This window comes from Staurois parvus, unplaced genomic scaffold (genome assembly GCF_062004578.1).
Source record: "Staurois parvus isolate SC_StPar_1 unplaced genomic scaffold, SC_StPar_1.0 ptg000106l, whole genome shotgun sequence".
Taxonomy (NCBI): domain Eukaryota; kingdom Metazoa; phylum Chordata; class Amphibia; order Anura; family Ranidae; genus Staurois; species Staurois parvus.
This window is the reverse complement of record NW_028317902.1, coordinates 7,462,424-7,488,349: the sequence shown is the minus strand read 5'-3', so window position 1 is coordinate 7,488,349 and position 25,926 is coordinate 7,462,424. Positions and strand designations below refer to the sequence as shown.

General features: G+C 45.4%; 1 long non-coding RNA gene across 1 annotated transcript; it reads left to right on the top strand.

Moving 5' to 3' along the window:
• Positions 1 to 8,619: 8,619 nt before the first annotated feature.
• LOC149467566 (uncharacterized) lies at positions 8,620 to 10,050 on the top strand. The gene is made up of 2 exons (XR_016311919.1): positions 8,620 to 8,859; positions 9,425 to 10,050. It is a non-coding gene; the product is annotated as an uncharacterized LOC149467566 (long non-coding RNA).
• Positions 10,051 to 25,926: the final 15,876 nt, after the last annotated feature.

Genomic DNA, 25,926 nt, shown 5'->3' with positions numbered 1-25,926 from the left:
CCCCTACACATACATTTGTCAGCAAGTTTGTCAGAAAAATGCATTGGAGTCTAAATAAGCAAGCAAAATTAAAACAAGGGCAGATTTTAAACAAAACGATTGACATGTGTGAGGCTTTCAATGCAAAGAGAAAAAACACAATCATTGTGCAATAACACACAAACACTTTACAAGGCCAAAAATATGCAAACATTTCCAGCCCACTTCCAAACACAGCCTGAGTGGTGTCTGGGGCAATTCAGCACAAAATCTCTTCTTCCCCCCAACCACTACAAGCAAGGACTTAGTCACAAACCACCCGGCCTAGTAACAGGCCAAATCACTCCCTACTGCACGTCTTTATATAAGCTAGGTTGTATTTGGAACGCGCCAAACAAGGCCCCACACCCAATGAAGCCACACCCACCACTGACCTTAATTTGGTCAGTGAAAGTGTTTTCACCTGATGAATCCGCTTCCTACCTGCATTAACCCTTGGTATACAGGGCCCACAAATCAGAAAGATATATACAGTGAAATGTACGTGTGCAGCATACAACAGAACATTGAGCAGGGATGTGAAAGGGAACCCCAATTGGAACCTTTATTGCTACTATGGTCACAATTCCCTCCAGATTCTCGCATGAGTTAAGACAGTCACATGACCACATCTTGTATGCAATACTGAAAATGACAAATCGATTTGACTAGTATGGTGAATTTCCCATCAATTTGCAAAACACTCCAGAAATCAAACATCACCAAACATTACACTCTGGGCAAAGCTGATTTACAAATCCTGCGACTTACAGTAAAGTTGACCATTTCAATGCAATTTTCAAGACATCTGACACAGATCTCTATGCAAATTGCCCCTAAAGTAGTACATGTACTACTATAGAAATCAGTGTTTGAAACGCACCCATGTGGTCGCTCTAATAGCAGACAATAGGGTGCGACTTTGCAGACGATTTACAACTTGCATGTTGTGCAAATCACATGCCAAGTCCCACTCAATGTGCACACTATTGGAGCGTTCATATTGTTGTGGTTCAAACTTGGTTGGAGCCGCAAGTAATAATAGAGTAATGAATACACTACTTTTCATGCAATTTGCTGAGAGATCGATGTCGAATGTCTTGCAAATTGCACTTGAAATCACCATGTACCCTAACTTTGAAATCATGCAACTTCTATGCAAGTCACATGATGTGACTGTGGTGTCAATAGCACCACTTAGAAATCTGCTTTAATGTGACCGGGTAGCCCCCAGTAACATTGTTTGCGATTGCCATGCAATTGGCATTACAGGCGACTTGCAAATCGTAGACCAAGTCGCACCCTATTGGCCACTGTAGGCTCTGTTCACATCCAATTGGATTGTGAACTCATGCAACTTCACTGTAAGTTGGGCAATTGCCGCATCGGATTAGATGTGACAGTGGTGTTAGCCCCCAGTAACATTGTGTGCAATTTGCCATGCAAAGGGCAAGTTGCTGGCCATGCCAATCGCATGACAAGTCGCATCCAGGGTGTGCAATTTCAGGTGCGATTTGTGAATTGACATGGTACCTGATATTGGATATAATGAATGTGAATGTGAGTGTATTAACATACGCCATTTGTTGCAGCGAGAGTTCAAAGGTATTTGAGAATTGTGGCCATTTATTAGCAATTTAACATCTAGACTCAAATAGAAATCGCAATGCTACACACAATTGAAAACACAACTAGTTAGTAATTCTCTAGAAAACACAGTAAAATTGGCAACTTAAACAGTAATTTTCAATTGCATATAGTGTGAACGAAGCAGGAAAATCAACAAAGGAAATAAATCTTTGAAGGCGTGCGGTCTGCTTTGCATTTGGTGGGAAAATCCATACCAGTATTTGTGACAAGTTTGATGTGTGGATTCACCAACCAAGTCTTTTCTCTCTCGCTCACTCTTCTTTGTCTCACTGGCTCGCTCTTCTCTCTCGCTCACTCTTCTGTATGTCTCTCTTTATCACTCTTCAGTATGTTTTTCTCGCTCACTCTTCTTCATCTCACTGGCTCGCTCTTCTCTCTCTCTGTCAGCTCTTTGCTTGCCAAATCCTTCACAAAAGTGGATGGAGTGTAAACCATCATTATCAAATCCATTAGTGCTCCAGGCTCTTATCTTACCCCATTGTATGACATTCACATAAGGTGCAGCTTTGAAGGTGTTTCAACAGACAAGGCCTCATTCTAATTCACATTTTAGGGATCACTTAGACAGAAAGCAAAGATGTTGCCAGAACATCTATTTGAAGACAGCCACACACGGAGATCATACTACTTCCTTGCCGTGGTTGGGATTCAAACCGACAACCCTAGAGTTGTGAGGCAGTAGTGCTAACCACTAATCCACGGAGCTACATTGCTAATCCAGCCTGTATTTCTGTGCTGTGAATCAATCTTAGGTCCCTGGGCAAGTTCAGTGTAACTACCAGATATCTCCAATGTGACACAAATGTTGTGCTATGTTGCCAATTCACATGTATGATGGTTCTATGTATCCCAATACAAAGGATTGCAATACTAATACAGGCGTACCTCGGTTTACCAATGCCTCAGGGAACGTCATATTTGGGGTACAAATGCCAAACCATTTCAGTTAATTGGTCTGTTTACAAATGTTTGAATAATTTGGTATGGGCATGTGGCCTGGTATGGTTCAGGAGGGGGGGAGGCGCTCGCTTGTCCCCCCCCCCCTTTCCTGACCTGCTGGGCTGCATGCTCAGATAAGTATCTGTTATGGATTTTAGGGGGTACCCCATGCTGTTTTTTATTTAAATTCAGCGTGGAGTTACCCCTTAACATCCATACGAGCCCGAAGGGCTTAGTATGGATGGGAGGGGGGACCCCACGCCGGGTTTTTTACAAATTGTTTATAATTCCCTGCAATACTTTTACATCAACTGTCAGTGGGGAACTCCGCCGACAGCTGAAACATGAGCGCTGCATTGGTTTTCGCTACTAAAATGCTGCATGAGTTGATAACATAACTCATGCGGGATTGTAGGAGCGACAGCCATGTGTTAATGTTTCAACTGTCAGCGGGGTTCCCCACTGGCAGCTGAATGTAAAAAAAAAAAAAAAAAAAAGCGTGGGGTCCCCCCTCCCATCCATACCAAGCCCTTCGGATCTGGTATGGATATTAAGGGGGAACTCCACGCTGAAATAAAAAAAAACAGCTTGGGGATCCCCCCAAAATCCATACCAGACCCTTATCCGAGCATGCAGCCCGGCAGGTCAGGAAAGGGGGGGGGGGACGAGCGAGCGCCCCCCCTCCTGAACTATACCAGGCCACCTGCCCTCAACATGGGGGGGTGCTTTGGGGAAGGGGGGCTCCCCCCCAAAGCACCTTGTCCCCATGTTAATGGGGACAAGGGCCTCTTCCGTTATTGGGATAATTGGTCAGCCATTTTTTGGGATTTTAGCATATTTTGTTTACCAGTAAAGTTGAAAATTTTTTGTTCCAAATTTACTGATAAAAAAAATGTGCCAAAATCCCGAAAAACAGCTGACCAATTAACCCACTAACGGCCCGAAAATCGTTCGATTTTCTTTTCGGCAGAAAAATCGGCCGATCTTAGACCCATCTATGGCCTGCTTTACATGGGTCTAAAATCGTCCGCAAAAAAAATCAGCTGATTTTCAGCCCGTTAGTGGGTTAATTGGTCAGCCATTTTTGGGGATTTTGCAACTGTTTTTAATTGGTAAATTTGGATAAAAATTGGCCGATTTTGCAGATCGGCCGATTTTAGCTGCAATGATCGGCAAATTGGCTGATCTTTTAACAGATAAATAATCTGCACATGAGCCATGACCTGCAAGAAAAAGAATAAAAAAAAAGAATAAGAAAAAGAAAAATGCAGGCCTTAGATGGGGCGAAAACTGACCGTTTTAAAAAAAAAAAAATCGGTTGTTCAATGGGCCGACGTTACCACCAATGGTAAAAAAAATTGTTTGATTTTCGCCCCATCTACGGCCTGCAAATATAATAGCGAAGTAATTACTTCTGTCCCTGCAGAGAGCTGCGCTATTATATTTGACATTAAAAAGTATAAAGGTTGCAACATTGTATCTATTTGTATCCGAATAAAAACATCTATATCTGGAATGGATACAAATGGATACAATGTTGCAGTCTCTATACTTTTTAATGTCAAATATAATAGCGGAGCTCTCTGCAGGGACAGAAGGAATGTTTCAGCTGTCATCGGGGTTTCCCACTGACAGCTGAATTTTAAATTATTTCCGTGAATTAAATAAATAATAAAAAAAACAGCATGGGTCCCCCCTCTCATCCATACCAAGCCCTTCAGGTCTGGTATGGGTATTAAGGGGGAACTCCACGCTGAAATTTTAAAAAAAACCTGACATTTCTTATATAGCTATGGGGCGGGGCCAGCCGGGAACAGCAAGTATGTGACATGGGGCGGGTCACTCGGATGATGTCCCCGGCTGGCCCCGCCCCATAGCTATATAAGAAATGTCAGACTGTCTCCTGCATTCAGCTAGTTAGCCTCAGCGGAGAGACAGGGTGACATTTCTCAAATAGGTAAGGGGCGGGGATGATGTGCCCGGCTGGCCCCGCCCCATACCTATATAAGAACTGTCAGCTAGCCTCTTCTTCACAAGGCAGGAAGCCTCCGACGGGAGCGGAACCTTTTTTTTTTTTTTCTTTTTTCGGGTCCCTGCCGCCGCCGCCGTGATTGACGTTGGATCTACTTTGGGGGACATTGTTTTAATAAAGGACTTGTCAAAGACCCTGTACTGTGTTTTTTTTACACCACACTTTTTTTTTTTGTGAAGGAGTCTGCGGGAGCATCTAACGCAGACTCGTTCACGTAGGGGGGGGGCCGGGATCTGGGGGCCCCCTTGTTAAAGGGGGCTTCCAGATTCTGATAAGCCCCCCGCCCGCAGACCCCCACAACCACCGGCCAGGGTTGTGGGGAAGAGGCCCTTGTCCTCATCAACATGGGGACAAGGTGCTTTGGGGGGGGGAGCCCCCCCTGCCTCAAAGCACCCCCCCATGTTGAGGGCATGTGGCCTGGTATGGTTCAGGAGGGGGGGGGGCGCTCGCTCGTCCCCCCCCTTTCCTGACCTGCCGGGCTGCATGCTCGGATAAGGGTCTGGTATGGATATTGAGGGGGACCCACGCTGTTTTTTTTTTTAAATTTCAGCGTGGAGTTCCCCCTTAATATCCATACCAGACCTGAAGGGCTTGGTATGGATGAGAGGGGGGACCCACGCTGTTTTTTTTTTTTTTTTTTTATTGTGGACCTTTATTTTTACATTCAGCTGTCAAAATAAATATTATCTAGACCTTCAAAATAATTAAAATCATTACAGAAATAATTATAAAGGATAAGAAACAAAAATAGAATCACTAGAACTAAGGAAATCTAATTAGATTACATGAAGATATGCCGAGTGCTGTTTATTAAACACAATAGACGCGAGCGAGTGCCGGCTGTCAGAGGAATCCACAATCAGATTCACTATTAGTCAGTGGCTAAAAAGCAAACGCCCATGGCAGAAGTCTAAAATGTGTTCTGCACATGCTCAGTTGTATCTGCCAAAGACACTGCACGGGCTTCTAGATTTTTACTGTGTCGATTTCCTTGAAAAAAACGATTTTTAACACATTTTTAATTTTTTTGGAAATAGCAGATATTGTTTAAAGTGAAGTCCTGATATTTGGCAAAGCAAATTTCTAAGTGAACATGTCTCTGCAGTGATTTTTCATGGTTTTAGACTTGCTTCTTAGCAAGTCTGTTTTGTGAGTCTGATTTCGGGCGTGTGTCTTTTTGTGAATTAGATTGGGCATCTGCTTATGGGCTCTGCTCAATAGTGAATTAGGTTGCAGGGTAAAAAATGACGGACGCCCATGAAAATTGGGCTTAAGCCCATAAATATGCGCCCACGCCCAATAGTGAATCAGGGCCAATATGTCTGAAATAGTTATTTTTTACTGTTTTTCAGTGCATTCTGGGCATTTTGGAAGGTCTCCTGAAGTTATCTTACAAAAACACTTCTAAACAGCAAATGCTCATAAACGCAAATAAACTGGTATGCAAACGGTGGCTAAACAGACATTTTTTAACCTACGTTTTCCAGCAGTCAGTTTGCATCGTTCAGAAGTGTTTTTCAAACATCCCATTTACATGGAGCCTTAGATGAGAGGATAACTGGCTGAAGCTTAGCTCACACTCAGCATTATGACAATGGTCTAAGCATGTTCTCTACAGAGGAAATAACATGATCAAAGGGCAATAACATTCTAAACTGCCTGCCTGCACAGGCTCAAGGCCAGGCCAGCTGGATACCATGTTTTATGGACAAACTGAAACAAAAAACAGAGATGTCGATCAACAATTTCTGATTGTTCTGTGGAATGCAGATCCTCATGGAGAATGAGGAAAGGGATCATCTATTAACATCTTGGGGATGGTGTTGATGGCTCACAATAAAATGGTCTACTCAAACTCTCAAATATGTATATATCACTTTTTAACTAAGGTTGTGAGGCCATTTTATGAACACACAGCACAAAAATGATTATTGCCATCTGAGCAGAATATTAATTTTAGGTGTTAATCTGCCCAAAACGAATTTATCATTTCTGATGGAGGTTTGCTAGTTTAATCACCCTGGCTACTTGTAAGGAGAGTCTTTAAAGTGTTACTAAACCCGGCACCCTGCATCCACTATATCTGGTCTCCCACAGTACACAGAACATGGAAGCGTAATTATTTTAGTAAATAAAAACTGCTAAATACCTTTTCTCATCAGCAGTTAGAGCAGTCTTGTGACTTCTATCAGTGTCCAGCCCAGCACCAGCTCTAGGAGGATACAAATCCCTTGACCTATGTCTAGACAGTGCTGATTGGCCTTGTGCTGATCACATGCACTCTCCCAAGAAAAAAAAAACTTCTCTAGCAACACACAATAAACAGAGCATGTGCATGCCTACGGTTCAGTCTGGAGATAAGAGGTGGTTGCTTGAAAAAGGGGAGGAACAGAGAAGAAAGGATCAAACAGTCTTTTTACACAATGCAGAGGTTTAACCCCTTAGGTTCCACAGTGGGTATAACAAGCATGCTTTACTGCATATACAGACTGATTTTACTGTGGGTTTAGTAACACTTTAAGTGATATGACTCTACTTATTGAAACCCTAGTATGGTATTAGAAGTTTTTTAATCTGATGGGGAAAATGGTCCCCATTTAGGTAGGATGTTCTTTTGAATAGAGAGAGGTCTACCTCAGGAGTTTTGAAAATACTTCTATGGAGAAACACTGTTAAACAGCAATGAAGTGCATTTGCCATTTAATAGCAACTTTTGACATTACAATTATATTGTCAACTGTTAGTATTTTTACTGGCAACCAGTAAAAATCGGGCTCTTTTCTCCTGCCAGTAAATAACAGTGACAGGAAAAGGTTGCCATTTAAAAATATGGCTGTGACGTTCAGCTTGGAATTATGCATGTGCAGTTCCATTCCAGAGCTGGCTGAGACCATCTGAGTGCCTGCTACAGTGTGTTTGGGTAGTGCTGGTGGAAAAGGGTCTGGTGGAAGTGGTGCCTGAATGTGTCATGTGATGTCATGGTGCAAAGGAGCCGAGCCGAGCAGAGCGGCCTCGTGTGCGGGACGGGAGCAAAGCAAGCTGGGAACAGGATGGTCAGTGCTGTTTGAACTGGAGTAGACTGTAGGGACTATCTGACATGGAGAGAGACTGTCACTGTGACTTGATGTTGGTAAGGTGTCATCATCATCTGTTCTGCTGCACACTGCTGTCAATGTCATTGTGAGAGTGAATTTCATGTGTGTGCCTGCCCATTCCAATTCCTTGCCCTCCTGAGTCCTGTCCCTGAGCTACTTACATACTATATCAAAAATAAAATAAGAAGTATGTTTTTGCCTTAATGCCTACCTTAAAGTACATTGATAATTGCATATTGTACTTATTTGTAGCCTAAATACTGAAATTTGCACTTAAAGCTGTAATGTTTTTTAACTTTTGGAAATGCCAGTACAAATTTGGCAGTGCCAGTAAAATTTGGGTGTTGTGTCAGTGAATTTCAGTCTGTTAGGTTGGCAACACTGCTCAGTTGTCTATTGTCTATAATTCTGTGAAATGGAAAGTGAACTGAGCAGTGATTGAGAGGGATTTGTAAAATAAAAATCTGCATAAGTGTAGGTATATCACAAGAAGTGTAGTTATACCAGAAGAGAGAAAAATAATAAGTTAGGTCTCATTCACAGTTCACATTTCACAAGCATACCTTTTTCAGGCAACAGCATTGGCAAGCCCATTCATTTGGGCTGCCCTACATGGACAAACAGTCCAAGGAAGCTTCTGCAAGTTTTTTGGCACAGAACTTGGTGTGTTTTTTACCAAATTTTCTATTGTGTTTTTCGTATGCAATTACAGGTGTTTGCTGGCTGTGTTTGAGATGCCATTACCAATTAAAGAGTTACTAAACCCACAGCAGTAAAATCAGTCTGTATATGTAGCAAAGCACGCTTGTTATACTCACTGTGGAACCCAAGTTGTTAATTCTCTGCATTGTGTAAAAATACTGTTTGATCCTGTCTTCTCAGATCCTCCCCTTCTTCGAGTGTCCCCCTGTTATCTCCTGATAAGACATACCGTGTGAAATTACTCAGTTTGGTGTGTATTGGGAGAGTGCATGTGATCAACACAGGGCGAATCAGAACTGTCCAGACAGAGGTCAGGGGTCTGGATCCTCCTAGAGCAAAATGAAAACTCCTACAAGCTGTAACCAGTGCTCGGCTGGACACTGATAGAAGTCCCAGGACTGCTTTAACTGCTGATGAGAAAAGGTATTTAGCAGTTTATATCTACTAAAATAATTGCACTTCCATGTTCTGTGTACTGTGGGAGACCAGATAAGTGAATGCAGGGTCCAGGGGTTAGTAACACTTTAAGTTAAATGTTGAGTATTCAGAAATAGAAAGAATAAGTAAGGAGGAATGCTTTAATGTAGGGGATTATATGCTGATCAGCTAGACAGTCTAAAACCACCATCCCTAGGCTTCTGCTGCTGGAAACAAATGCGTTAGCTAAGTAAACCATGGGTCCGGGGTTTAGTAATGCTTTAATGGCACCATAGGCACAACACATGTTTTTATGCGTTCTGAATCGTGTGTTTCTGCATACTTTCCCGGAATGTGTAGATGTGAATGCAGCCTTAGAGAATATGGACTCCTGGAGGAAGATATGTGAAGTGAGCTGTTAGACCCAAGGTGAAAGCTAGTTCATGTCTGAAGAAAAATGGGATTGAATCTCAGACACACCTGGTCCTGGCTGACCCTGGAAGCTCCTGCTCTTATGAGAATGGTCTAAGCTCCTAAATTGTAACTGTTAATGTTTCCCCTTCCATTTTAGGTATGTCCGTCCAGGCTCAAAATTGAAGGGCTCCACATGCTTCTCAGCACTACAGGGAATTCTGGAAAGAAGGTCATTACTCTGCAATTGAACAGCCTTATGCCCCATGAAGTCAAGCAATATATAGTATATTATTGCAGTAGAGTGCAGAGGAACTTTCCTAGAAATGTTTTGGGGTCCTCTTGAGTCTCTGAAATGTCAAATCTCAGTATCTGTGAAAAAAGAAAAATCTTTCCATTGATTGACTATGGTGTGCTGCTTTCATCTGCTATTATGGTTTGGAAGGAAGAAATCAAATTAAATTGGCAACACAAATTTCTATCACGTTGGAAAACCTCTGCATGAAATAATAAGCAATTCTGATGCTCATGTGCAGTTTGTGTATTATTCCTTATATTGCTTAGTTATCAAGTATGCTGTATCGCTTAAATAATTTTAAATAAAACCATCAGTAGTTGTAAAGTACCAAAAATTGACGTGCAAAAAAGAATCAGACAGCCTCAGAAAATAAAACAAACAACTAGAGTGGATGTAAAAAAATCTTAAGCTTTGCTCACAGTGGGTTTCTGGCATGCATGAAAATTTCTGTGTTTGAGAAGTCATTATTAAAGACCTTTCTCATTTTCCCCAGAGACAATCGAGGAACTGTTTTACCGCACATGCCTGAGCAGAAAATGCACACTGGGTCATGTAACTGATCCAGATATATCTGAATGTGTTGCAGAAAACAGAGATTCATCGACATCCTTGACATATTAAAAGTCCTACCTCATTGAAAACATGTTTAAGACAGATAAGAGACATTACTCGTGTGTTTCTTGGTTACAGAGGATCCTTCTTAATCCCAGCAATAGCTATAGAACATGAGTATTGAAAGGAAAAAATTAAACTATCATTTATAACAACAATCAAATTACAGCTTTTATTTTGTAACTTACATCGAAAAAATGAAAACCACAATCTACCTGGTTGGTATTGATGATATTAGCACAGTCCATATGAGCACAGCTATATATTGGAGGAGAAATCCGTCATGTATTTTTATAGTGAAAACACTTTATATCAGATTGAAACAATAAAAAATAAACAACATTTAAATATCCATTTGGGCAGCATATGGAAACAGGACAGGAATGTAACTGGTAAAATGTATCTAAACCCAAAAACAAAAATGTAATGAATTTCAGTCTGTAGACTCATTAGATGTGGTGGTTTCTTCCTTTTTGGTCTTTTTTTACCTGGTGATTCTGCCAGTAACACACTTCCTAGGGTGATATCAGTTACAACACTTTAGCAGCATTGTTACCCTAGACAGATTCCTGAATTTGACAAATACCTCCTCCTCATCATTTCAAATACTTTTCTTTCAAATACTTTTACATTTATTTGTAGATTGCAGAAGATGGCTGGGAAAGCTGGTAACATTGTTAGAAATACAGTACATGGCCACTAAATTTCAGACAAGATCAAGATATTTTTCTGTACTTACAGAAAATGAACTAAGTCAGAAAAGGAATTCAGCCACCACAGCTTCTAAAGACCAATAAGTGGCAATATACAGTATTATTTTTTTGTCCTTGGGTTTAAATATACTTTAATTATTACAAATATTCCTAATAGTGAATTTAGTTATAGAAGGATTCTGGATGTACTATATATGCTCTTTGTAGACTAGATAAAATAACAGGTTGATTGGAGTCACCACTGGGAGTTTTTACATACCTTCCTAATCTGCAACTGATGTAAATAAAAACTCAGCATTTCCAGGTATGGCAGAAAGATGACAATACACATTAGTTTACACAACCTTGTGACTAAAATTAGATGCCACTGCAACCTGAAGACGGCAGTGTGCCTCTGTTCAATACTGTAATTCTAATCTACAATTACAGTAATTCTAAGCTACAATTATAGTATTAAATGTTACATTCAAATATGTGTTAACATATAAAATAAAATATTATATACATATATGTATCTATTTGTTAGCCTAAACACTTCAGCATAATATTCATTAAACATTGTACAAAATACTGGGGTATTATAGGTTCTACCCCCATACACTAAAGACCCATGTGACCTTCGCTTTGGTTATTTCTACTATACATAATTGCTGAGTCTCTGCTACCTGTATGTTTGTATAGATAGCTACCAAGCACACCTGCACTAGATTTTGCATTGTCCAGTTTTAGTAAGTAAACCCATATATATATATATATTTACTGGCAAAACTATTGGGACACCCCTCCAAATCATTGGATTCAGGTGACCACAGGTGTATAAAATCAAGCACCAAGGCATGCAAACTGCTTCTACAAACATTTCTGAAAGAATGGGTCGCTCTCAGGAGATCAGTGAATTCAAGCAGTTGTACCATGATTGGTTGCCACCTATGCAATAAGTCCATCCGTGAAATTTCCTTGCTACTAAATACGGTCAACTGTTAGTGGTATTATAACAAAGTGGAAGCAACTGGGAACAAAAGCAACTCAGTCATGAAGTGGCAGAGCAGAGTCAGCTCATGCTGAAGCGCACAGTGCGCAGAAGTTGCCAACTGTCTGCAGAGTCAATAGCTAAAGACCTCCAAACTTCATGTGGCCTTCAGATTAGCACAACAACAGTGCGTAGAGAGCTTCATGGAATGGGTTTCCATGGCTGAGCAGCTGCATCCAAGCCTTACATGACCAAGTGCAATGCAAAGCATTGGATGCAGTAGTGTAAAGCACACCACCACTGGACTCTAGAGTAGTGGAGACATGTTCTCTGGAGTGACGAATAACACTTCTCTGTCTGGCAATCCGATGGACGTGTCTGAGTTTAGCAGTTGTCAGGAGACTGGTACTTGCCTGACAGCATTATGGCAAGTGCAAAGTTTGGTGGAGGGGTTATTATGGTGAAGGGTTGTTTTTCAGGGGTTGGGCTTGGCCCCTTAGTTCCAGTGAAGGGAACTCTTAAGGCGTCAGCATACCAAGACATTTTGGACAGCAATGTCCATAAAGACATGGATGAGCAAGTTTGAGGTAATGAACTTGACAGAACACCTTTGGGATGAATTAGAGTGGAGACTGCGAGCCAGGCCTTCTATTCTGACATCAGTGCCTGACCTCACAAATGCGCTCTTGGAAGAATGGTCAAACAATCCCACTGACTTTGTGGGAACAGTTTGGGGATGGCCCCTTCCTGTTCCAACACGACTGCGCACCAGTGCACAAAGCAAAGTCATAAAGACATGGATGAGCGAGTTTGCGGTGAAGGAACTTGATTGGCCTGCACAAAGTCCTGACTTCAACCCAATAGAACACCTTTGAGATGAATTAGAGCAGAGACTGCGAGCCAGGCCTTCTCGTCTGACACCAGTGCCTGCAAAGGGTGGGCCAACTCAATATTGAATCCGAAGGACTAAGACAGGGATCTCATTATGTGCGTGTAAAGGCAGGAGCCTCAATATATGGCAATATAGTGAATATTACATGCTTTTCTGCACATACAGAGTCATTTTACTGTTGTGGGTTCAGTAACACTTTAATAGTATTTAAAAGTAGAAAGTTTTAAAGTAGTCTTATAGGTGGCGGTGGAGAGATGCAGCATCAAACCAATGCTGCATTCACCTACGTGAGTATGTGTGTTTTTTTTTTACATTCTGAATTTTACCTCTTTTAAATGAACAACCTACAATTGCTGACTTCCTTCCAAAAATACTAGTTGCCCGGCTCTTAGGCTATCAAGCGAATCTAACATTTAATATTTTTGCAGCATGGTGCTGTGGCTGAAAACTCACAACTCCCTATGCAATTTCAAGAATATAATATAACACAGTCTCATAAAACAAAACAAGCTCTCACAATTTGCACAGCAAAGTGGCAGTAGAGCAGTGGACCAGAGGTGCCGACAGCATCTGTCTCGTGGAGAGGAATTGTGGCCTGGCTGGTCTTTATCCTAAGGGAAGGCTTCCAGGAAGGATGACTTATCCCTTCACTTTCCCTACTTCTTGACACTATGCACTGTCCCTGACAGAATGGTGACCTATGCCTACTCTAGCCACACACAAAATGAGTCGAAAATAGACTCTGCCTGATCCAAGGTAGCCACCAAGGTCACATGGGGTGCCAGCATGCACTAGAATAGTTGCCTTCCTGTTACCAAGGAAACCATAAAGGAACTAGGTTTCTCTCGATTTCCTGCTCCACCTGCATTGCCGCTGCGGATGAGCGCCACCTGTAGTGGAGAAAGTAGACTGCACTGTCTACAAGTAATGTGTATGTAAAGCACACCACCACTGGACTCTAGAGTAGTGGAGACATGTTCTCTGGAGTGACGAATAACACTTCTCTGTCTGGCAATCCGATGGACGTGTCTGAGTTTAGCAGTTGTCAGGAGACTGGTACTTGCCTGACTGCATTATGGCAAGTGCAAAGTTTGGTGGAGGGGGGATTATGGTGAAGGGTTGTTTTTCAGGGGTTGGGCTTGGCCCCTTAGTTCCAGTGAAGGGAACTCTTAAGGAGTCAGCATACCAAGACATTTTGGACAATTTCATGCTCCCAACTTTGTGGGAACAGTTTGGGGATGGCCCCTTCCTGTTCCAACATGACTGCACACCAGTGCACAAACCAAGCTCCATAAAGACATGGAAGAGCAAGTTCAGGATGGAGGAAATTGACTGGCCTGCACAGAGTCCTGACCTTAACCCAATAGAACACCTTATGGATGGATTAAAGTGGAAACTGAGAGACAGGCCTTCTCATCTGGCATCAGTGCCTGAGCTCACAAATGCGCTTCTGGAAGAATGGTCAAACATTCCCATAGACACACTCCTAAACCTTGTGGACAGCCTTCCCAGAAGAGTTGAAGCTGTTATACCTGCAAAGAGTGGGACAACTAAGTATTGAACCCTACGGACTAAGACTAGGATGCCATTAAAGTTCAAGTGCATGTAAAGGCAGGCATCCCAATACTTTTGGCAACATAGTGTATATGTATCACCCTCCTAGATTGGTAATAGATTTAGTTAGATAGCTCTAGTTTTGTTTTGATAAAATTGGTCAGTTTAGTTATCACACTATAGTCGTTGTGATTGTTATTTATTGTTAGGTAAAAAGTATAACTGGCACACTGTAATCAGTGTTGCCTTGTTTAGCTGGTTAGGTCTGCTCAGTGTGATCAACTGCTGCCAGGCTGACAGCTCCCTCTGCATCTAGAAAGCTTGAGAAGTTTCTAGATTATAGGTTTGCAGCTATGCAGATGGCAGTATGAATATTGATACAGCTCCAGCCTATCCCAGAAAGACTGGCTATGAAGACATACTGGGTATTGGTATATATTCTGAGAGCACACTAGGCTCTAGGTCTGTTATATAGGATTGTTCCAGCCTGGGAGAGGGCACTTTGCCCTCCCAGGCATCTGCTGCTGCAGGCCTCTGGTGAGGGACCTGAGGACCTGAATCCTAAAGCCTGGGGTTCTACTAAAGCTAACTGAGAAGCCATCTATTGAAGATTTGGTCTGGTAACACACAGGAAAGCAACCTGCAGTTCTTGGGCCTTTTGAGTACAGACACCCCTAAAGAATCTTAGAGACTGTGTGCTACTTAACTCCCCCTGGTGCTAGGTAGTCAACTGCGGGTCTAGCTAAAGGGGACACCGGCTGGTGTTCCAAAGAGCTTTGTCCACTTAATCTCTCACCTAAAAGGACTCTGCTCTAGTTTGCTACTACTACTACTACTACTACTACTACTACTACTACTACTACTACTGCTACTACTACTGCTCTATTGAAGCTGGAATCTAAAGTTTGTTTCAAGGCCGGACTTTGTCATATCTTATCCAAGAGAATACCTAAAGTCCTGAAGTGTACATAGTTCCTATTTTTGGAGTATCCCACTCACTTTCCTCAACCCTATCCAAGTTCTCAAAAATTAAAAACAACAAAAACAACACCCCCTAGACTGGTCATACGAGAGTAGTGCTATATATATATAGTGAAAGAAATAAATATTTGATCCCCTGCTGATTTTGAATGTTTGCCCACTCACAAAGAAACAATCAGTCTAAAAATCGAATGGTAGGTGTATTGTAACACTAAGAGACAGAATAGCAACAAAAAATTCAAAAGAAATGTTATGTCTAACAAATTATACACTGATTTGCATGTTCAAATAAGTATTTGCTTTCCTATCATTCAGCAGGATATCTGGCTATCAGGTGTCTTTCATACAGGTAACACGCTGAGATTAGAAGCAGTCTATTAAAGGGAGTGCTGCTAATCTCATTTTGTTACCTGTATAAAAGACACCTGTCCACAAGAGCAATCAAACAGTCAGATTCTACACTCTGCACCATGGCAAAGACCAAAGAGCTGTCCAAGGATGTCAGGGACAAGATTGTAGACCTAACAAAGGCTGGACTAGGCTACAAAACTATCGCCAAGCAGCTTGGTGAGAAGGTGACAACAGTTGGTGCAATCATTCGCAAATGGAAGAAACACAAAACAACTGTCAGTCTCCCTAGGTCTGGTGCACCATGCAAGATCTCACCTCGTGGAGTGTCAATGATCATGAGAACATGAGAACAGTGAGGAATCATCCCAGAACTACACGTGAGGATCTGATCAATGATCACCAGGCAGCTGGGACCACAGTCACCAAGAAAACAATTGGTAACACACTACGCCAACAAGGATTGAAATCCTGCAGTGCCAGCAAGGTCCCTCTGCTCAATAAAGCACATGTCCAGGCCCGTCAGAAGTTTGCCACTGAATATCTGAATGATGCAGAGGAGGACTGGTTGAAAGTGTTGTGGTCAGATGAGACCAAAATCTAGCTCTTTGGCATCAACTCAACTCGCCGTGTTTGGAGGAGAAGAAATGCTGCCTATGACCCCAAGAACACCATCCCAACTGTCAAACAAGGTTGTCAAAACATTCTGCTTTGGGGGTATTTTTCTGCTAAGGGGACAGGACAACTGCACCGCATCAAAGGGAAGATGGACGAGGCAATGTAGCGTCAAATTTGAGTGAGAACTTTCTTCCCTCAGCCAGGGCATTGAAAATATGCCCTGGCTGAGGGAAGAAAGGACAACTGCACCGCATCAAAGGGAAGATGGACGAGGCAATGTAGCGTCAAATTTGAGTGAGAACTTTCTTCCCTCAGCCAGGGCATTGAAAATATGTCATGGATGAGTGTTCCTGCATGATAATGACTAGAGATGAGCGAATCGAAGTATCCGAAGTGGAATTCGAGTCGAATTTCGGAAAAATTTCGATTCGTGCCGAATCCGAAAAACAGCCTAATTCGGACGCGCGAATCGAAATTTTTCCGAAAATGGCGGCTGACATGTGCGGCGACGGAGCGGGGATGTCGGGGAAGGCGCGCAGACAAGGCGCGCTGCCCCATAATGCATTCCTCAACGACATGTGATCGCATCAGCCAATCAGCAGCCAGCCAGCCAGCACTGTGTAATGGTCGAGGTATATATAGCGGCCATTTTGGAAATCTTCATTTGCCTGCAGTCATTGAACAGAGGCAGACCGCTCTGTACTAGGGACAGGGACAGAGTTAGGGCCACAGAAACGAGAATTGGGGACAGAGAGAAGTTACTTAGGGACAGAGAACCATTACTCAGGGACACAGACTTGTTAATGAGGGCCACAGAATCGTTATTTAGGGACAAAGAAACGCTAGTTAGGGCCACAGAATTCATACTCAGGGACAGACAGAATTGTTACTCAGTGCCAGAGAATTGTTACTTAGGGCCACAGAAACGTTATTAGGGCCACAGAATTTTTACTCAGGGACAGACAGAATTGTTACTGAGTGCCAGAGAATTGTTACTCAGGGACAGACAGAATTGTTACTGAGTGCCAGAGAATTCTTACTCAGGGCCACAGAATTCATTCTCAGGGACAGACAGAATTGTTACTCAGGGACAGACAGAATTGTTACTGAGTGCCAGAGAATTGTTACTCAGGGACAGACAGAATTGTTACTGAGTGCCAGAGAATTGTTACTCAGGGACAGACAGAATTGTTACTGAGTGCCAGAGAATTGTTACTCTCACAGACACAAAATTGTTACTTGCACAGACACAGAATTGTTACTTGCACAGACACACAATTGTTACTCAGGGCCACAGAATTCATACTCAGGGACAGACAGAATTGTTACTGAGTGCCAGAGAATTCTTACTCAGGGCCACAGAATTCATACTCAGGGACAGACAGAATTGTTACTCAGGGACAGACAGAATTGTTACTGAGTGCCAGAGAATTGTTACTCAGGGACAGACAGAATTGTTACTGAGTGCCAGAGAATTCTTACTCAGGGACAGACAGAATTGTTACTGAGTGCCAGAGAATTGTTACTCTCACAGACACAAAATTGTTACTTGCACAGACACAGAATTGTTACTCGCACAGAGACAGAATTGTTACTCAGGGCCACAGAATTCATACTCAGGGACAGACAGAATTGTTACTGAGTGCCAGAGAATTGTTACTCAGGGACAGACAGAATTGTTACTGAGTGCCAGAGAATTGTTACTCTCACAGACACAAAATTGTTACTTGCACAGACACAGAATTGTTACTTGCACAGACACACAATTGTTACTCAGGGCCACAGAATTCATACTCAGGGACAGACAGAATTGTTACTCAGGGACAGACAGAATTGTTACTGAGTGCCAGAGAATTGTTACTCAGGGACAGACAGAATTGTTACTGAGTGCCAGAGAATTGTTACTCTCACAGACACAAAATTGTTACTTGCACAGACACAGAATTGTTACTTGCACAGACACACAATTGTTACTCAGGGCCACAGAATTCATACTCAGGGACAGACAGAATTGTTACTGAGTGCCAGAGAATTGTTACTCAGGGACAGACAGAATTGTTACTGAGTGCCAGAGAATTGTTACTCTCACAGACACAAAATTGTTACTTGCACAGACACAGAATTGTTACTCGCACAGAGACAGAATTGTTACTCAGGGCCACAGAATTCATACTCAGGGACAGACAGAATTGTTACTGAGTGCCAGAGAATTGTTACTCAGGGAAGACAGAATTGTTACTGAGTGCCATAGAATTGTTACTCAGGGACAGACAGAATTGTTACTGAGTGCCAGAGAATTGTTACTCTCACAGACACAAAATTGTTACTTGCACAGACACAGAATTGTTACTTGCACAGACACACAATTGTTACTCAGGGCCACAGAATTCATACTCAGGGACAGACAGAATTGTTACTGAGTGCCAGAGAATTGTTACTCAGGGACAGACAGAATTGTTACTGAGTGCCAGAGAATTGTTACTCTCACAGACACAAAATTGTTACTTGCACAGACACAGAATTGTTACTCGCACAGAGACAGAATTGTTACTCAGGGCCACAGAATTCATACTCAGGGACAGACAGAATTGTTACTGAGTGCCAGAGAATTGTTACTCAGGGAAGACAGAATTGTTACTGAGTGCCATAGAATTGTTACTCAGGGACAGACAGAATTGTTACTGAGTGCCAGAGAATTGTTACTCTCACAGACACAAAATTGTTACTTGCACAGACACAGAATTGTTACTCGCACAGAGACAGAATTGTTACTCAGGGCCACAGAATTCATACTCAGGGACAGACAGAATTGTTACTGAGTGCCAGAGAATTGTTACTCAGGGACAGACAGAATTGTTACTGAGTGCCAGAGAATTGTTACTCTCACAGACACAAAATTGTTACTTGCACAGACACAGAATTGTTACTTGCACAGACACACAATTGTTACTGAGTGCCAGAGAATTGTTACTCAGGGACAGACAGAATTGTTACTGAGTGCCAGAGAATTGTTACTCAGGGACAGACAGAATTGTTACTGAGTGCCAGAGAATTGTTACTCAGGGACAGACAGAATTGTTACTGAGTGCCAGAGAATTGTTACTCTCACAGACACAAAATTGTTACTTGCACAGACACAGAATTGTTACTCGCACAGAGACAGAATTGTTACTCAGGGCCACAGAATTCATACTCAGGGACAGACAGAATTGTTACTGAGTGCCAGAGAATTGTTACTCAGGGACAGACAGAATTGTTACTGAGTGCCAGAGAATTGTTACTCTCACAGACACAAAATTGTTACTTGCACAGACACAGAATTGTTACTTGCACAGACACACAATTGTTACTCAGGGCCACAGAATTCATACTCAGGGACAGACAGAATTGTTACTGAGTGCCAGAGAATTCTTACTCAGGGCCACAGAATTCATACTCAGGGACAGACAGAATTGTTACTCAGGGACAGACAGAATTGTTACTGAGTGCCAGAGAATTGTTACTCAGGGACAGACAGAATTGTTACTGAGTGCCAGAGAATTGTTACTCTCACAGACACAAAATTGTTACTTGCACAGACACAGAATTGTTACTTGCACAGACACACAATTGTTACTCAGGGCCACAGAATTCATACTCAGGGACAGACAGAATTGTTACTGAGTGCCAGAGAATTGTTACTCAGGGACACCTAATCGTTGAATTAAATAGTATGTCAGACAACATGCAGAGGAGTGGCAGAGGAGGCAATGTTTTAGGAGCGAGCAGACGTGGCAGCAGAGGAAGGGGTCGAGGCAGCAGTATTCGCAGCCAGAGGCCAGTGCTCCCGGTGTCATCCAGCGGTCGTGTCTCCACCGACAACCCTGCCGTCATTGATTGGTTGGCTCGGTCGTCTTCCTCTTCCCAGGTCACCTCTGACACCTACAGCCAACGGTCGGTGGGTACGTCAGACACAACCGTTAGTTGGCATGGCCCGGGACCAAGCCCACTGAAATCACGTGTCCTCTACCTGCCCCTGTCCTTTGCTGTTCCCTCACCAAGCGAAGTATCGCATGCTGTGGGCTCAGCCCCACTGTACAGTGAGGAAGAGCTAACAGAGGGCGGTCAGGAACGGGGGGAGACATCGGCCTTTTCAGCAGCCAAGCGAACAAGTACTGGCGAGGAGAGTGGCTCGGTAGCCGGTCTAGAGACAGGTCTGTCTCCTGACCCAGACGCAGCCGAGGGGGCTAGTAGTGAGGCGGAGACCCTACTTGATGATGAGGAGGTTGATCGCACTTGGCAGCCTCGTCGTCATCAGGCAATTTCTTCCGCATCATCAGGAGAAGAGGGTGGCAGCTTGGCAGCGAGCAAAACAGTCGGTGGGTTGCCCAGGAGACAGCAGCAGGGTCGCATCAGTGTCAGTGGAGCCAAACGTCCACGGAGTAGAGCACCAGCTCCACTGCAGCCTACCACCACGGCCAGTAGTGGTGCCGGTGCGCACGGAGGAAGTAGCAGTCAGCCAGTGAAGAGTAGCGGGGGCAAAGTTTCCTACTCGGTGGTGTGGCAATTTTTCCTCAAGCCGCCCGAGGAAGTAAACGTAGCCGTATGTCGACTATGTGGCCAGAAATGCAAGCGTGGCCAGGGGGCCCATGTTGGGACTACAGCGTTGCGTCAGCATATGCAGCGTCACCATTCGGTGGCCTGGGAAAACCGTGATAAACATACGGCGGTTCTGCCTGCCCCAGCCCCCGCTCCATCACCCGCTCCGTTACTTGCTCCGTCACCCGACGTCGTCAATCGCCCTCTATCAGCCAGTCAAGGCTCCAACACCTCTGCTGAGGGGAGTTGTCGCTCATTGGCATCTTCCGCTCGTTCAGATGCTCCTTCTCCTGCTACTCCTCTTCTCGGATTCCGTCAACAGTCTTTCTTGGAATCCGTATCCAAGAGACAACAGTTTGCGAGCACGCACCCGACGGTGCAAAAGCTGAACGTCCTCCTGTCCAAGTTGCTGGTGCTGCAGTCCCTCCCTTTCCAACTGGTGGACTCAGCACCTTTCCGAGAAATGATGGCTTGTGCCGCGCCGCGGTGGAGAGTGCCAAGCCGTCATTTCTTTGCCCAAAAGGCAGTGCCAGCCCTGCATTCACATGTAGAAGAGATGGTGGGCCAGTCTTTGAGCATGTCGGTCTCTGCCAAAGTGCACGGCAGCGCCGACGTGTGGAGCTGTAACTACGGTCAGGGACAGTACATGTCATTTACGGCCCACTGGGTGAACGTGGTGCCGGCACAGCCGCACCAGCAACTTGGACAGGTCACGACGCTTTTGCCTCCACGTTTGCACGTCCTTGGTCCAGCAAGCATGTCCGCCTCTACCACCTCTTTTTCCGCCGTGTCCTCAGCCGCCACCCCCGTGCCAAGTCCCATTACCCGACCGGCATATCACATGTGCAGGGCGCAACGGTGTCACGCTGTGCTGCACCTGGTATGCCTTGGCGAACGTAGTCACACAGGGGAGGAACTGCTGAGTGTAATGAACAGAGAAATCGACAGATGGCTGTCTCCGCGCAAACTAAAAATCGGAACCATGTTGACTGACAACGGAAAGAACATGGTGTCTGCTCTGCGTCAAGGAAGGTTGTGCCATGCGCCATGCATGGCTCACGTGTTCAATCTGGTTGTCAAGCGGTTCCTAAAATCCACCATCCCACTGCAAGACATCCTTAAAATGTCACGTAAACTGTGCATGCATTTCAGCCATTCCTACACCGCAAAGAACACCCTCATTGAGCTGCAGCGGCAGAACGGAATTCCACAGCATCGCCTGATCTGCGACGTTGCAACAAGGTGGAATTCAACCCTACACATGTTAGACCGCCTTTACGAGCAGCGAAAGGCCATCACCGATTTCCTGATGTTACAAGCGGATAAAGGTACTCCCCTGTGTAACTTAGATGTCAGCCATTGGCAGCTCATGCGTGACACCTGCCGCTTGCTCAGGCCCTTTGAGGAGGCCACGCTATTCGTGAGTCGGCAGGACTATGGGATGAACGACGTCATTCCTCTGTTGCACGTCCTGGAACAAATGCTGTTAACAATGGCTGGTCAGGGTGCGGTAGACGTGGCGCACAGATCTCAACGCCACATGACCCCTGTGGGGGCAGGACAGGAAGAAGAGGAGGAGGTAGAGGAGGACATTTGTGCTCAGGAATTATTGAGTGAAATGGGTGGTTTTTCCACTCAGCGGACAGGAGTGGAGGAGCAGGAGCATCTGGTAGAGGAGGAGGAGGAGGAGACAGAGGACCCAGACGCACCGTGGCAGTATGCTGTGGAGATGGAGGCAGGGAGTCCCTCGCATTCCTTGGCACAAATGGCCCATAGCATGCTCGGTTGCTTGCGTAGCGACAGCCGAATAATAACCATCAGACAGAGGGATGACTTTTGGCTGTCCACCTTGTTGGACCCTCGCTACCGGTCCAAAATGGTGGCCTTTTTCACACCTGCTGAGAGGGAGGCCAAAATTACGTACTATAAAAACCACCTATGTAGTCAGTTGGTCTCTGCCTTTGTGCGCCAACGTCCATCCTCAGACACTGTGGGCCCTGTGCGCTCGCGTTCCGCTGGCATGGCAGCAGGGGAGGGGTGGGGTGGTAGGAGCAGTGGCAGCTCCACCAGCAGCGGCTGCCTCAGTCTGCAGTCGATGATGAGTAGCTTTCTTCACCAGCGCAGTGAGGAAACTACTAACCAGCCGCAGCAGCAGCAGCAGCATCAGGTGGACCTGGAGCAGGAGCTCAAACAACAGGCTTGGGCCTACTTGGACAGCACCCTGCCAACCGAGGTAGACAATCCCCTTGACTACTGGGCAACGAAACTTGACCTTTGGCCCCAACTAGCTGAATTTGCCCTTGAAAGGCTGTCATGCCCGGCCAGTAGCGTGGCATCGGAGCGCGTGTTTAGTGCGGCAGGAGGTATTGTAACTCCGCGGAGGACACGACTGTCCACCCAAAGTGTGGAGAGACTCACGTTTGTGAAAATGAATCAGGCGTGGATTAGTCTGGATTTCAAACCACCAGTTCCTGACACAACTGACTAAATCCGCCATGAATCATGCCTCAAACATGTGCCACTTTCAGGTCTCCTCACACTGCTGGTGTGTTGAATTTTTTGACATAGGGTGCTGGCAGATTACGGGCCTCCTATAGCTGCTGCCAGGCCCCTAATCTGCCATAGGCCCCTATATACCGCCTCCTCCTGCTGCTGCCAGGTCCAGAGTCTCTCATGGGTCCCTGTACGGCCTCCCATTGCTGCTGTCTCCATCGCCACACTCTGCTGCCATGTGCCACTTTCAGGTCTCTTCACACTGCTGGTGTGTTAAATTTTTTGACATAGGGTGCAGGCAGATTACGGGCCTCACATAGCTGCTGCCAGGCCCCTAATCTGCCATGGGCCCCTATATACCACCTCCTCCTGCTGCTGCCAGGTCCAGAGTCTCTCATGGGTCCCTGTACGGCCTCCCATTGCTGCTGTCTCCATCGCCACACTCTGCTGCCATGTGCCACTTTCAGGTCTCTTCACACTGCTGGTGTGTTAAATTTTTTGACATAGGGTGCTGCAAGATAACGGGCCTCACATAGCTGCTGCCAGGCCCCTAATCTGCCATGGGCCCCTATATACCGCCTCCTCATGCTGCTGCCAAGTCTAGAGTCTCTCATGGGTCCCTGTACGGCCTCCCATTGCTGCTGTCTCCATCGCCACACTCTGCTGCCATGTGCCACTTTCAGGTCTCTTCACACTGCTGGTGTGTTAAATTTTTTGACATAGGGTGCAGGCAGATTACGGGCCTCACATAGCTGCTGCCAGGCCCCTAATCTGCCATGGGCCCCTATATACCGCCTCCTCATGCTGCTGCCAAGTCTAGAGTCTCTCATGGGTCCCTGTACGGCCTCCCATTGCTGCTGTCTCCATCGCCACACTCTGCTGCCATGTGCCACTTTCAGGTCTCTTCACACTGCTGGTGTGTTAAATTTTTTGACATAGGGTGCAGGCAGATTACGGGCCTCACATAGCTGCTGCCAGGCCCCTAATCTGCCATGGGCCCCTATATACCGCCTCCTCCTGCTGCTGCCAGGTCCAGAGTCTCTCATGAGTCCCTGTACGGCCTCCCATTGCTGCTGTCTCCATCGCCACACTCTGCTGCCATGTGCCACTTTCAGGTCTCTTCACACTGCTGGTGTGTTAAATTTTTTGACATAGGGTGCTGCAAGATAACGGGCCTCACATAGCTGCTGCCAGGCCCCTAATCTGCCATGGGCCCCTATATACCGCCTCCTCATGCTGCTGCCAAGTCCAGAGTCTGTCATGGTCCCTGTACGGCCTCCCATTGCTGCTGTCTCCATCGCCACACTCTGCTGCCATGTGCCACTTTCAGGTCTCTTCACACTGCTGGTGTGTTAAATTTTTTGACATAGGGTGCTGCAAGATAACGGGCCTCACATAGCTGCTGCCAGGCCCCTAATCTGCCATGGGCCCCTATATACCGCCTCCTCATGCTGCTGCCAAGTCCAGAGTCTGTCATGGTCCCTGTACGGCCTCCCATTGCTGCTGTCTCCATCGCCACACTCTGCTGCCATGTGCCACTTTCAGGTCTCTTCACACTGCTGGTGTGTTAAATTTTTTGACATAGGGTGCAGGCAGATTACGGGCCTCACATAGCTGCTGCCAGGCCCCTAATCTGCCATGGGCCCCTATATACCGCCTCCTCATGCTGCTGCCAAGTCTAGAGTCTCTCATGGGTCCCTGTACGGCCTCCCATTGCTGCTGTCTCCATCGCCACACTCTGCTGCCATGTGCCACTTTCAGGTCTCTTCACACTGCTGGTGTGTTAAATTTTTTGACATAGGGTGCTGCAAGATAACGGGCCTCACATAGCTGCTGCCAGGCCCCTAATCTGCCATGGGCCCCTATATACCGCCTCCTCATGCTGCTGCCAAGTCCAGAGTCTGTCATGGTCCCTGTACGGCCTCCCATTGCTGCTGTCTCCATCGCCACACTCTGCTGCCATGTGCCACTTTCAGGTCTCTTCACACTGCTGGTGTGTTAAATTTTTTGACATAGGGTGCAGGCAGATTACGGGCCTCACATAGCTGCTGCCAGGCCCCTAATCTGCCATGGGCCCCTATATACCACCTCCTCCTGCTGCTGCCAGGTCCAGAGTCTCTCATGGGTCCCTGTACGGCCTCCCATTGCTGCTGTCTCCATCGCCACACTCTGCTGCCATGTGCCACTTTCAGGTCTCTTCACACTGCTGGTGTGTTAAATTTTTTGACATAGGGTGCTGCAAGATAACGGGCCTCACATAGCTGCTGCCAGGCCCCTAATCTGCCATGGGCCCCTATATACCGCCTCCTCATGCTGCTGCCAAGTCCAGAGTCTGTCATGGTCCCTGTACGGCCTCCCATTGCTGCTGTCTCCATCGCCACACTCTGCTGCCATGTGCCACTTTCAGGTCTCTTCACACTGCTGGTGTGTTAAATTTTTTGACATAGGGTGCTGCAAGATAACGGGCCTCACATAGCTGCTGCCAGGCCCCTAATCTGCCATGGGCCCCTATATACCGCCTCCTCATGCTGCTGCCAAGTCCAGAGTCTGTCATGGTCCCTGTACGGCCTCCCATTGCTGCTGTCTCCATCGCCACACTCTGCTG